Raw genomic sequence first — 13,486 nt, forward strand, 5'->3', positions numbered from 1 at the left:
AAAAACTACATGAAAGTAATTTTCAAGAATGTGTCAGTTATAGGAGTAATTTGCACAACAATATATTTACACTTAATAACATTTTAGGCACTTTTTAACCACCTTCTCTGTGGTGAGAATTGTAACTTTTTAAAATATGTTGGAATCTTTTTATTCTCCTTTAAAAATTAGATCTTTCTTTAGTCAGAACTGATTCAGGGTCATTTTAAAACAAAAAAACAAGAAACCCATAGTGCCTTGATTTTAATTCAGGTGATAACATTGAACATCTTGAATTATGTTGTCTTGAATCTGTTACGATTTTACAATTTTGAAGTCTTAGTACAATCTCAACAAAATGTGTTTCTACTTCAGAGCTATATCTTGTTTGTGTTCATATATACAAGTATTTTAACAATCGTCTGAGTTGAGATCATGAGCATTTTTTAAAGGAGTGCCTCCCCCCTCAAACACTAAAATGGAAACAGGTATCTAATGATTTACCTGTAAAGTGTTCAGAGAGTAAGGAGTAGCGCTCTTTAGTGGCTCCAAAACAGAGATTAGTCATTGGGGGGGGGGGGGGGGGGGAGAATTAATCTGACACTTTTTTTTAATCAGATCAAATCCAATTTTACTTTATTGATTGGAATTTAATGGAAAAATAAAGAGGGGATTAGGACTGCATGTTTAACACTCTGAGTATTGACTTAAAAGGGATACCACTAAACTAAGACTTCAAAAGGCAACCTCACTTTATAAAGACAATAAAAAGTTCCAACAGAAATGATTTCCTATTTTTAAATGTTCAGTAGATTTCTATGGTACTACTTCGTACAAATCACATCTGCAGAGCAAAATGAGCTAATACCAAGATAGACTTGGTAGTTAAAAAAGAAAATTAATTAAAATTAACACTGAGGAGGGAAAGTTTTTAGTCAAGAAGCTGAATTAAGTCAGAGTATTAGGGAGGAGCTGTATGAATGTAACCAAATTGTGGTGGAATATTAAATATTAGGAACAGTTTGATTGTATTATTGGGTGACCAGAGCTGACTGAAAGGTAGTGCTAAGTTAGTGAACACTAGATGCAGTTACCTTTTGAGGCTTCTTCCTAAAATGAGCTTTGGCCTCTCCACTCTCATCTCCTCATCAGATTTAGCCCCTCACCTCCAAACCATAAAGCAACAGGTCAACAGTGGATCCTGCGAGAATCACAGTGGAAAAGGGAGGAGGGCGTAAGAAGTAAAGAACCAAAGAGAACTGGATTGGTTTCTGCTCCAGGAAGTCTCTTGCAACAAGGAGTAGGAACAGATACAAATATTAAACATATCCAGGAAACTTTCCATTTCTGTGCTCTTTAAAGGCGTTTGTCATTCCCTGAACCAATATAATTGTCAGAAACATTTTTTTTTTTTTAAGTTTTAGAAAAGCAAAACTCCATTGACTCCCCCCCCCCCCCCAAATTGCCTTGCTAATCCTGCCATACCATTCCACCTGTATCCAAAATTTAAGCTGCATTGACCAGAGGTCCATTCCATAAAGACTTTTAGTGGGAAATAGACTTGTTAGGTAAAGGTTTTAACCTAATTACAATAATAAAATAGCACTAAAGAAGAAAATTGGGAGAGCTTTAATATTACTCTTAGAAATATAGTGTGGTGGTAAAACCAGCCGATAAGCTGTAGCAGTTGCAGCTACAGTAAATGCAGAGCATAACCAGCAGACAGCTGAGAGAGTTTTATATATAAACTTCATTCAAACCCCTTCTATCAACCAAAAAAATACCGTGGTATGCTGTTGTAGGTCAGACAATAAAAAGGCAGCCTAACTTAGGTGTGAGAGGTTTTTATATAAACATAGCTATTGGAAGAGGACTAAGAGGGAAAAATCTGTCCTTTGATCAAGAAGCCTTCCATAAGCCCAGAGGGGAAAGTCATCCAAAAATGAAGCTACACTTTACCTGCTAGCTGATAAAGAGAAGAGGGGGAATTCTAAGAGACTGGAAAATTATTACATACATTTGAAAAGCTTCTGCCACAATTCCGGCAAATGTTTAAAAAAAAAAAAAAAAAAACAGAAAAAGCGCACAGTATTTCACTGACTCTAATTGGCGTGGATGCTCTGCTTCTCTTTCACTGACTATTAAAGGATTTGTGTTCAAACAAGGTGCTCACTTCTGCTCCTATTAAAGTCAATTGCAAAACTCCATTGACTTCTGTGGGAAGAAAATTGGGCCCCAGTCTTTCTCTCTTCTAATCAGCCTGCTGCTTCTGCCCAGCTTATTCGCTGGTGTGGCAAAACTGTTGTTTGTGACATCCCAATAGATATCACAGCAGCAAATGCTATGATGTTTAATGTTACGGAATGACTCTGACAGGAGTGAGGAAGTTGGCTAAGAAGGAGAAAATGTTGTATTATGGATAAATGCCTTGGTGACATACAGTTAAGTAAAATATCATGCTGTATTTTCTTAATAGAGTTTTGATGAGAAAATTAGTAAGTTTGCCTGGGTTGGGTGAGAACTCAAAGAAAAGCCTCAGAATTTCAGAGGGAAAAGAAATATAGCTATTTTTATATTATATTTAATATATGTTATATTTGTATATAAATATGAAAAGATTATAGTAAGAACTCTCCATATGCCTTCCATTTTATCTAAACGTTTACCTCCTGGTGCTACGGCTCCAGTGTATCACCATCTTTGTAGGCATTATGCCTGCTGCCAACCAACATCAAAGTTAATGTTCCAATATCCTTACAACAGATAGGCCCCAGTTCAGCAGTGTGCCTAATTTGAAGCATGTAAGTTAGTCCAATTTAAGTGAATGCTGACATACCGTGCTGAATAGGGTCCTCAGTTCTCCTCAGTGCCCATGCTGGCAATTTTTCATGGGAAAAGGAGAAACCCTCGCAAGACTCGAGTAGCGCAGTTTAAAAAAAGGTTTTGGAATAATGATAAGCACTTTACTGAAAAGAACTATTCGGAAAACAGTTAATTATTTTAGGCAATGGAACGGTTCAAAAGTGGCCCAACGGAATCCAAATGTAGAAAACTGTCAAAGAGGCATTTCTGGAAAATGTTTCTAAATGTGGTGATCCTTTGAGGCTCTAAGTGTGAGATTAAAAAGGCATCTAAAATTGGTTGATTTTGTTTTAATACGGCCATGGGAAAGGCTAAATCTACATAAATACTAGCTTCTTTTGAGATTTCTTTTAAAGTTGCACAATTGCCTGTGAGAAAGAAATGATCAGGAGGCTTATTAGCCTGTTCAGTAATTCTAAACGGCCCTTGGGATTATAATTTGCATTAAAATATGTGTAGAGGGTTTACAGATGTGGCCTTTAGTAGACTGTTGCAGTCCCCAATTCTAGAATAACTAGTATTCTTAGAGATAAAACCAGATGTAGTTATGAGTACATTTTAAATGCCATGGCATCATGCAATGTCAGCACATGCATGTTAGATTCGTGTCTCCCTTTGAAATCATTCTTGAAACAAGATACTCATTGAGAAGGGCTGGGGAAATTATTATTTTTGGCTAAAAGGGAGAAAAAGACCAGCATAGTACTGAATCTTCTTTTTTTACTCATCCCCGGTGGAAAAAGTTAAAAACTATTTGAAACTAATTGGGATAAAGAATTTTGTATGCAGTATATTTGAAGTTGAATGTTGAATGGCTCATAGTAAATGAGATAAACTTTGAGAGATTTTTAAATTAAATCTGGTTGTCCATTAGACCTTTTTTTTTTTTTTTTTTGATATCCTGATTTTAACACTACATTCCTTGTTTTTTTTCTTTAATAAACAAGTAATTTACAGGCTCTGTTTGCTTCATGCTTTGTCATCTGCATGGGTTTGGCCAGCATGGTATGCTAAATTGTACCTATAAATAAAAAGGAAAAACAAAACACTGTGTATGAACAAAATACTGTATTGCCTGATATGGAGATCCCAGCCAAGACTGAGAGGTGCTGCACTAACAGACAATCAAAATGGGTGACTATTTATGAAAGACTTTGGGGAATGATCTTAAAGAAGTAACTGCTTTGAAAGCAGTTGTTTTTTTTAAATAAGGTAAAACTATTTATTTTAAAATATATCAATTGGATTGAATTTTGAGTTTTTAAGCAGTGTTGAATTCACAGTGTCTTGGGTTTTGGTTTGGTTTTGTACTTTCTAACTGGCATTAGAATTGTATATGTAGAAAACTAGTGCCACTCATACTGACGTCAGGAAATGTAGATACAGTTTCCTGGTGTTCATGTGACCATTACTAACTGTCAATTTTTTAAATTGAATAAATGTAACTCGTTTGAAATTCTACTTCTTGTAGCTTCTAAGGTTCTGGTAACTTTTCTAATTTCACTTTTATATCCTACAGGGTTCCATAGTTAAAGATCTCTTAACATTTGAACAAATATACCAAAGGCACTTCCTTTCTTCCATACCCCGACAAAGAACAGTGATATGGCAAATGAGGGTAGGGCTATATTTAAAATGTATATTGCACTTTTTCTTGCCTACTTTCTGTATCGCTTCATAAAATGATGGCCTGTCCTGAAGATTACAGAGATGTCAGTGTTTCTTATATCTGGTGATGTTTTCAGCCCTTGTGTAAGGGATATAAGACAGATGGCAGTCTCTGTTTTAGTTAAAATAATCTAATGCTCTCAAAGAGTAGTATTACCTGTTCAGATTATGCCCTTGGATATATCTGTGTATTCTTCATGATGCGTAGGTGTAACAGAAGGCAGAATTTGACCTAATTTATGTGTCTTCATTACTATCTTGAAACTGATCAAGCCAGTCTTGTTTGAACATGTACTCTTTGCAACTAAAATGTTTTAATAATGAAGTGTAAAGATTTCATGCCTTCCTTACATTTGCATGGTGACATAAATAGGAGTTCTGTATGCAGCACTGGGGCAGCATATAACCCAATGTGGTGGTTTAATTAAACAGACTGGGCCAGATCCTGCTCTCACACTGAAATAACTCCATTGACTTCTGGTTGGCTTTGGTGGAGTTACCCTGGAATGTGGAATTGGAACTAAAAGTGTGCCCTGTAACTCAAGATAATGGGAATGTGGCAAATGTGCTAAAAGGTTTGTTTTTGTTTTTAATTTCTGGGCAAACTATGACATCACTTCATTGTCAGAACGTTGATCTTTTCATGTTGGGAGTGAGATTGTACTAGTGCAATCCCATTGCTGGCAATGAGTGCAAAGTTAATGTAGAATTAGCCATACAAATTCTTTAGCTGAAAAAACAAATCTGCACCAGATGATGGTGTCTTTTTATAAAAAGACAGTCAGTTTTCTTAAAACAGAACTTAGGAAATATCAATGTATTTTTCCATATACTTATCAACCAGAAGAGCTATAATTCAAACTGCTGATATAACTGAAGCAGTGTTGTTCAATTACATTTCACTGTTGTGCAAGTTTGGGAACCAGCACCTTATTTAGACAAGACCATAACTGTTTAATATTTGTAAAGATTAAAAATTGAAAGTCTAGTTAACAAAGCACTTTTTTCTGCCTCAAAGGGCTAGTGGAAAATAGAAGTGTTTAATTTTTGTAAATTTCCTATTGTTGACATGGAGTAGTAGTTGAAACAACATCAATGAATAATTTTTCACTCTTACTAGTGTGCTGTACAGAGCTAGGGATGCACTGTCCTTTCCATTACTGTCACTACTGCTTGGCTCTTGAAATTAATTGGATCAATTTAGTTAATTTGGGGGGAAATCATCATCCTAGTCAACTAGAGGAAACTAAAAAAAATTATGGTACATGCTAAGTACAGATAGGTGACACGTGAGTGAATGAAAAGCTGTTTTTCCTTCCCCAAGAATGCTGCTGGTGTTGCAAACGCTGCCTACACTAGCAAACTTCATAGCTGTAATTCACCACTGATGGAACTATTCTGGTATTAGGGTATGTCTTCACTTACCATGGATCGACGTTGTGGCGATCGATCAACCGGGGGTTGATTTAGCGGGTCTAATGAAGACCCACTAAATCGACCACAGATCGCTCTCCCGTTAACTCCGGTACTCCACTGGAACGAGAAGCCTAAGGTAAGTCGATGGGAGAGTTTCTCCTGTCGACCCAGCGCGGTGTAGACCCCACAATAAGTTGACCTAAGCTACGTCGACTCCAGCTACGTTATTTACATAGCTGGAGTTGTGTAATTTAGGTCGACTTAACCCCATAGTGTAGACCTGCCCTTTGTGTAGACAAGGCCAAATAGTGTCTTTAGCTTGTGAGACTTGGGGACCACAGATGCCAAGAGTGTGAATGACAGCACTGAACAGATTTAATTTCATTATTTAATCTCCCAGAACATGAACTGAGATTTTGGTTAGGATGAGACCCTATATTAACCTGCGTAGGGTGAACGGCCCAAGCCACAAAGGTCCAGTCTTGCACCTTTATTCATGTGAAGTCAGTGGGGCAACTCGTGAAAAAGGTCTGCAGGATGGGACTATATTGGAACTTTGACAGGAGGGGCTTCAGCTGGACTGATTACTGACGGGAGTAAGGGATCCAGAATCTAGGCCTCAAACTGCTGCAAAATCTAGCATGAGCTGCATTTAGGAATAGATTCTGAGGTTGATACTGGCTGGTTTTCAGGTATAATTGGAGGGCAGTTCAGCTTGTACAACACATTGTTCTAACCTGTGCAGTCAATCACTGACTCTCACGACCACAAAATTTACATCTAAATGCCATAAAGTAGTCATGCTTCACAACTATAAGCCCATTAGCAGGCTTTTTCTGGAATATATCCAACACATTCACGTTGCTCTCCTGATACTGTGTTTTATTAGTGTTGAAGATTGTACTTGTACTTTGTTTTTGCCCAGTTTCTATTGAAAACTTTGTACTGGCAACATAGCAAACCTGATGTTTAAAAGTCTGGTGGTAGCTTAATCTCCCCTTAGTATTCTTTAACATATAGAGAAATTAAATGAGACAGAATTTTGTTTTACCAAGTTATCTTTAATTATGCTGATCTTTGTACAGCTTTAAAAAGATAAGCAAGCTTGTACAAATACTGTTCTTTTTCCCATTTGAAATACTGGGATAACTGATGTCTCCAGAATTTACATTTCATCCTAACAGAGCCAAGCAGTAGCAGCTACCCTCTTGGCTGCCTTTTTTTGCTTCTATTATTAAAGCTTGGAAATAAAACATACCTCACGTATTTTTCCATGTGACTTATATTGCAGGTTGGTTTTTGCCTGCATTGAAGCCTGAATACATTGTTCACCACCTCAGCATTGCACTGTAGTTTTATGGGCAAATTGGCTATTAAGTGAGTTGCTTAGTCAGTGATGCAGCTTCACATTTGTTTACATTCACTTGGCCCCAATATTACATCTACATCTGTTTCCTTCCCATGAACCCAGGAGGAGATCCTATTAACCGTGTTACGTAGAAACCTGTCATTGATTATGTTCTTAAAGTAGCATTTATCTGCAAGACCCATGGGCCTTCTCCAGATAACTGCTTATAATATCCGTTCAATGAGGGCAGAGGACTACAGAACTCTCATTTAGGACTATGTATTCATATAGTACAAGCATCAGTCTGGAGCCAGGAAAACATATGGCAAGCAGTGGGACAAGGCTAGAACAAGTGGGGGAAAAAAAATCATCACTTGCTCTTTCCTAAAGTGTTTCAGATGTCAGTTGCCAAAGCCAGAACACAACTTAATGTATGTTACAGCCACTCATAGGGACCATCAGTGTTACTCAGGCTTTCTACAGAAGAGCTATTTAAGGTCACTGGAAAGGCTCAATACCACCTTTACATGTTAATCAGTAGTAGGGCTCCGTGTTTGTCACGGAGGTTGCGGAAGTCACTGATTCTGTGACTTCCTGTGACCTAAGTGACTTCTGCAGAGGCCAGCTGCTCAGGCAGCCCTGGGGACAGCCGCACTGGTCGCTGCTCTGGCAGTCCCGGGCACCTGGCCCTGGGGACCACCTGAGCAGCGGTCCCGGTGGTGGTGGGAGTTGCCGCAGCTCGACAGCTCCTGGTGGCAGTGCCAGGCGGCCGGAGGAGCAGCTGGCCCTGGGGCTCCCACCCCCAACCCCACAGTTGGTGCTGTAGGCTACTCTCCCTGCCACCTCCCAAGATTCAATCATGGGTATTTTTAGTAAACGTCATGGACAGGTCACAGGCTGTGATTTTTTGTTTCTTGCCTGTGATCTGTCCATGATGTTTACTAAAAATACCCGTGATTAAATCGTAGCCTTAATCATTAGGTAAGTAGATCAAAGGGTTAGCTGGAAACTGGATAATTTTGGGGGGGAGGGGAGGAGTGGTAACCATGGAAGGGAAGATGGGAGGCACAGATCACCTTGAGAGCTCAGGCTTGGGAGGCTCTTATTTTCCATCCAAAGAGATATTTCATTGCTTATTACCCAATACTAGGAGCCTGGGTAATAAGAGGAACTGGATACTTTTGGATAAGGAGGAATACAACTGCCATTACTGAAACCTGCTGTGGTGATCTGTATGATTGCAATGTTAAAAGCAAGAGTTATTACCACTTATGAAGGAGAAAGTAGGTGACAGGTGTGGGGAAGGGAGACACCATTAGCTGGTTTACATTTATTAATCACTCAGAACTGCAGGCTCTTAAAGGCCCAGAGACCAATGTGCTAACCCAGGAGGCTCAGAGAACCAGAAGAGTTGCTCTTTAAGTACTTGGCTGAATTGTATGGAAAGAAAAATTGTGGTGTGGGGGCTTCAATTGGGGGGAAGACAGGTAAAATATGAATTTCTAAAAAATATACACAAGTTTATAACACAAGATACTGCAGCCAGTGAGAGGTAACGTTTAGACCTCATGGTGGATAAAGATGAATTAATCACTGTAAGTAGTGGTTCCCCAGTGATCTGATTACACGCCCTAGGGCAGTGGTCTCCAACCTTTCTACACCCAAGATTGTTTAACCGGGCTGGGGCAGGGTTTTTTGGAAGGGGGGCTCTGGGCTGGGGCCAAGGAGTTTGCAGTGTGGGAGGGGGCTCTGGGCTGAGCCTGGGGCAGGGGTGCAGGATGGGGGTTCTGGGCTGGGGCAGAGTGTTGGGATGCAGGAGGGGGTATGGGGTGCTGCCTCTGGGACGGGTCAGGGCAGGGGCTTGGGGTGCAGGAGGGAGTTTGGGTGCTGGCTCTGGAAGGGAGCTCAGGGCTGGAGGTTGGGGCACCCGCACCGCCGGCAGCTTCTGGTCGGCGGAGCAGCGGGGCTAAGGCAGGCTTCCTGCCTGCCCCTGCCCCACTCCGGCACATCGGCGCCTCCTTTCCATCATGAGCTGGGCCCTGCCCCTACCCCCTCCCCCCTGCCAGCCAGTAGTGCACTATGTGGCCACGCTGCTCCTGGACCTGGGGGCGGGGGGGCATGTGGCACTGCCCCACAGCTCCCTGTTCCTGGCAAATGGAAGCTGTGGGGGCGGTGCTTGCAGTCAGGAGCAGGGTGGAGACCCCTAGCCACCCCATCTCCCCACAGGGGTATGCTGGCTGCTTCTGGGACTGGCGGGGGAGTCCCCAGATGGTGACCAATGCCCTAGGGGCACGGAGGACAATCCCAACCAGTAATGTATAGCCTTGGTGCTGCAAAAGGGCTGAGGAAAATTATATGCACAATTAGTGGGAGGAAGCAATTAGAAAGATGAAAATGAAAATTGGGAATTTAAGAAGAGTTTATTAGATACTTAAAAGCCACAATTGTAAAAGAAAACAGCTGAGGGAGTAAACGCATCAATTAGCAATACTATTGTGTTCATAAACGGTGGGGGGAAATAGCAAGCAATATGCATTAGGTGTTATGAACTGACTCTTTTACCATCCAGCTTTTGCTCAATACAGATTTTACATACGCTTCCTAATAAAGTGCCAATGTCTTCACTGTAGCCTCAGTCAAGCATGGAGAAGGGTATAACTCCGTTCTCAAACTTCGTTGCACCGCAACCTCCTTCTGACAACTAAAATAACCACACAGCCCCAGGAAGTGGGACCGAGGCCTGAGCCCACCTTAGCCCCACAACCCAGGGCTGAAGCCGAAGCCTGAGCCTCGCCGCCCAGGGCACTGAGGCTTCAGCTTTGTCCTTGGACCCCAGCCAATCTAAGGCCAGCCCTGATTAAAATGGGGTTGTCATCCACTTTGCGGTCATGACCCACAGTTTGAGAACTGCTGAGCTGGTGGCTGATATCCCATGAGAACATTCAGCAGAGGTTTTAGGATGGAAGTAAAAACTATTCCCAGGGTGTATAGATAGTTGCTGGAGCAGTAGCTCTAGATCTGGGCCTCCCACTTGAGTGCCGTACCCACCACATGAGCCACCGACTCACTTTTCCCTAACTCAGTGACTTTCTAATTATTTATCCACAGTGCAGGTGGGTCTCCAACAGGCTGGGTTAGAAAAGGTCTGAGACCTAGCCACCACCACCTGTTCTGACTCTGGTGGTTCTTACAAGAAATGGCTTAAGTTCCTGGCTCAGGGTTGCAAGCAGAGATAGGTGCCTCCCTCCAGTCTGGACTGTGGAAGAGGGGTTGGTTGTAGGACACACACCTCTCATCATTGTCTGCCATTGTAACACCCACAGACCCTGGTCATCGGTGAGTGGGATTGAACCTAGGACCTCTGGAACTTAGTGCATGAGCTAAAAGCCATATGGCTGTTTATCTAAGGCTGTAGAGCAGAGTCCTTAATCTCTAAGTGATCCCAGTGGGACAGAACACCACACCCAGCAAGCATGTGGGTTACACCACGGCCTAGCTCAGGTGTCTCCCTGCTCAGCAGGCTTCTGTGAATCCTATTTCTTCCCAGTCATTGTATATGCATCTAACCAAGGCTTATATCCCAGTGATTTTTCTAGGCACCTAAACTGTAGGTGTGTTGACACAGCTTTAAATGTCTGAAGTCCCTTTATGAATCTAGCCCAAAGCGTGTTCTGTGCCTCCACACTGCAGCACTGTTCCACTACCCTGGTCAGATGAACCACATACTGACAACAGCGGCTCAGTTTTATAATATAGGTAAGCTACTCCGTAAGAGTTGTAGTGTTATGCAGTTTGAACAGATGGGGAAATGCAGTGGTAGAGCTGTGTGGGTCCCAGGATATTAGAGAAGGTGGGTGAGGTATTAGCTTTTATTGGACCCACTTCTGTTGGTAACCTGATGAGTTCTGTTGTAGATTGAAACCTTGTCTCATCCACCTTGTCTCTCTACCATGGGGGAAGGTACGTCAACCTTGCAACTTTACATTCCTTTTGCATATTTCACCTGCTGCACAGTCCCAGCATGGTACGCAGACCTAGCTTTATATGGCAAATGAAAGTATAGCCTTATTCGTAAGTCAAACATTACACTAGCATCAGCTCCCTCCAGTTCCTGTTCCTCACTGTATCAGACCGTTCTCCACCATGGAAAAAGGTCCATGCAGTGATAAGGTGCAATTCCACAGCACGTGGTTGCTTTTACCCCTGTTCTGCATGTCACGCACTAGCCTGCAGCTGGGGCTGGAAACTAAAAAGCTAATTTAACCTGGGCATTTTTTGAAATGTTGCTCAGTCTGCTTTACACATAGCTTAAACTACTCCCTCCCTTACCTCAGGTCTGAGTTTGGGGTTTTGCACTGAGGCTTAAGAGTTTGGCGCAGTTATGAAATACAGGAAAAAATTCACAACTGGTGGTATGGGCTCGGTTGTAGATGAGACTGGGTGGGTGGTCCTCTCCCATTGTGAATTATCTCCAACTCAACCACTGCCACTAGCCCTTAGTGTAGAGTACACTAAAATCACCTAACTCCTAAGTAGCTTGCTGCCAAAGGGAGTTCTCAGTCCTAATTTAGGCACTCAGGTTCCCCCTCCCTTGTATGAGGCCAGGTCTATACTACAGAATTACCTCAGTATAACTACATTGCTCGCGGGATGGCAAAAATCCACCCCCAAGTGACCCAATCATACCAACCTAACCCCCACTGTAGGCAGTACTATGTTGATGGTAGAGCTTCTCCCATGGACCCAATCCACCTCCCTAGAGGTAGTAGCTAACTACGCTGACAGGAGAAGTGTCTTCACGACAGCTACACAGGTGCAGCTATAGCACTGTACATGAAGGCAAGCCCTAAGAAAGGGATTCTCAGAAGCCAGCCAGCTGAATAGGAGCAAAATGCAGAGCAAAGGGGCAGGGCCAGCTCTTCAAAGGTATTTAGGCACTTAGTTTAATGGGAGTTGCACCCCTAGGCACTTCACTGAGGGCCCAAAGGGAAATGTCACATGGTGCTCTGGCTTTTCAGCCATGAACATTCTTCTCCTGCAATTAGCTGCCCGTGCAAGGGTAGGAAAAATGAGACACACTCCCTTATAGGCAACAGCCCATGAGGTAGGGCACTCACTTTAGCTGTGGGAGAGCTGGCTTCAAGCCCTTGCTCTGGCTGCCTAACCCCTCTAAATTACTGAGCACTCACAATTCCCCCAATGGTAGCTCAGCTGTCTTTTTGTGCAGGGGCCCAAGCTCTAGGTGTGGTCAGGTCACATCTGTGGGACTGTTACTAGACCCTGGTGGGCATGTAGGCTAGGAAACACTTAGTTGAAAGTCATACTGGGACTCAGTTGTTGGGCAGCCTCAGGCCTTAAAGAGCCACCAGCTATTTAGACTAGTCAGATTCCCCATTTGTGATGCCGAAGTCACCACCAGAACCCTTCTGAAGTAGCAATAGGTATCTTGATCTGAAGACTCTAGTGCAATTAGTAGGAGTTTGAGAATGGGAGGCTAAAAGACAGTAGTTTGATTCACTTTATTTCCATAACCTTACACAGATGTTCAGACACCTTAAAAAGCAACTTAATCCAAATAAAATATGCCCAGGTTCATTTTTCTGGAAAGTTTGATGCTGGTGTAACCCACTTTAACATTTACTTTAGTATACGTGCAGTTTGTTGTTCAACTAATCTTTTTAAGAGGCACTTTAGAGGGGTGCATTTAGGTTTTTGTTGTTGGGGGTTATATGAAGGAACATCTTTGAGTTAGGATGCAGTGCTGGGTGGGAAGGCTATTACTACAGTTAAAGGTACAGTTCCTTTGGTACATACATACTATATAATCTGAGGGTATTCTAGACAAATGCTTTTTTGGTCAAGTTTTGCCTGCCCCAAGAAGTTTCAAGTTCAAGTGTTTGTGAAAGTTACACTTCAAGCCTACAACTATTCAAGTCTTCACTTTGTCAGACTCAGTATTTATATTTGTCCTAGGCAGGGGTGAAAGTAAGTTAGGCCACTTACTGGTCTGGGCCGGGGGGACGGCTCTGGCCACCGGAAGGGACGGGGCCTCGGGCGGAAGGGATGGGGCTGGGGGGGGGTCAGCATCCCCTAACCAGCCCTTTCAGGCCGCCTGGCCTGCGCCACCTGGAGCTTCCATGTTGATTTAAAGGGCCTGGGGCTCCGGCCACTGATGCTGCACTAGCGGCAGCAGCGTCCGGAGCCCCAGGCCCT

Source organism: Emys orbicularis, chromosome 5, assembly GCF_028017835.1.
Source record: "Emys orbicularis isolate rEmyOrb1 chromosome 5, rEmyOrb1.hap1, whole genome shotgun sequence".
Lineage (NCBI taxonomy): Eukaryota > Metazoa > Chordata > Testudines > Emydidae > Emys > Emys orbicularis.